The sequence below is a fragment of the Erythrolamprus reginae genome, chromosome 10, assembly GCF_031021105.1.
Source record: "Erythrolamprus reginae isolate rEryReg1 chromosome 10, rEryReg1.hap1, whole genome shotgun sequence".
In the NCBI taxonomy this organism is placed as follows: domain Eukaryota; kingdom Metazoa; phylum Chordata; class Lepidosauria; order Squamata; family Dipsadidae; genus Erythrolamprus; species Erythrolamprus reginae.
This window is the reverse complement of record NC_091959.1, coordinates 29,316,058-29,317,581: the sequence shown is the minus strand read 5'-3', so window position 1 is coordinate 29,317,581 and position 1,524 is coordinate 29,316,058.

Sequence of the window (1,524 nt, the reverse complement as noted above, 5' to 3'; positions counted from 1 at the left end):
TTACTTGCCAAAGAGAACTTTTCACAGAACTACGTAAGACTGACATAAAAGAACTACATTCAGGGTCAAATCACCTATGCAAAGTTGAAGGAGAAGGAACTGCTTACGTAAAAGAATTAGACCAAACGATTCCACGCGTTCTATACATTCCGAAAGCTGCAAGTAACTAACTTACTCAGTATGTATCACCTAAAGGAAGACTTAGGTTATAAACTTATGCTTTTAGAAAAAGAAGTCCACGTTATCAAGAACGAGACAGTTGTTGCTCGTGCTTTTCCAATTAGAGGTGTTTACTACTTAAAGCCAAAACCTTATGAATCCTTTTTACCTGCTGTACGGAAAGAAGCCTGATATCCAAAGCCTCCATATTTTTGGCTCATATGCCATGGTTAACACTCCGCTGGTCCAGAGAAAGAGAGGAGGCCCAGTAGCAGAAAGGCCGCGATTCATAGGTTTTGATCAAAGTTGTAAGCAGTGTAAATTTGCTGACACCAATCCACACAGTGGTTATTTCAACCTCAGCTAAATTTGAAGAAGGTACAGATTGGTCCCAGAATACCCAGTAATGATACTTCAGTTTATTTTTCCAATCGATGATGTTGAAGGTTCAGCTGTTCCAGATGTTGTTTCTCCACAAGTCCTAGCGGGGAAGTTGGAGACGGAGATGACCAAGATGAAGGATGGACCACAGTTCCAAGACGTTCCAAGAGAATTCCTCCTTGTGGAAAAAACTGAACACCTGGGTAGACCGGTGCCAATGCCACAAGAGGACAGGCTAAGAGTACGGAAGGGCGGTCTTCAACGTAGAGAAAAGTAAAATCCTACACCTAGGTAAGGAAAAAACCCCAAAACAGACACAGACACCCGGTGTCGCCACATTCAGGTGGCAGGCAGAGAGAGAGAGAGAGAGAGAGAGAGAGAGAGAGAGGCGGACAGGGGGCTGGGGGGCGGGAGCTGTGGCCCAGGCTTCCGTCAGCGCTCGGCTCAGGCCGGTAGACCGGGGCCACTAGCGCGCAACGACGGTACAAGGCCCGGGATCCCGTCGCCCGTCCACGGTAGACCGGCGGGGAGACCGGTAACCACCGCCGAGGCGACGGCGGAGGTCCGGCAGCGAGGCCCGGGCACCCCGCGTCCCGCGCTGTGGGCCAGGGGCTGGGATCGGCCGGGTAGACCGGTTACCCTAACGTTTGCAGACGGCCCCGGGGCCCCGCGCCGTCACCGAGGCGACGTGCGGGGTACCACAAAGCGGCACGTGCTCCCCGCGACGGGTACGAACGAGACGCCGGCTTCCCGTGGGAGAGGCCCGGTAGACCGGTACCCGTTGCGCGCGCCCGTGCGAGGTCCCCGAACGAGAGGCCGTCTCCCGGCGCCGGCGCCCGGGGTCTGAGAGGCCCGGTAGACCGGTGTGAGCACCGTCCGCGGAGTTTCCCGGGGACCCGGGCCACCGCCAAAGTTTCGGCCGAGGCCCGGGACGCGGCTCCCCTCGCTGGGATCCAGTTCCGCTTGGCCGGCGCACCGCTGGGA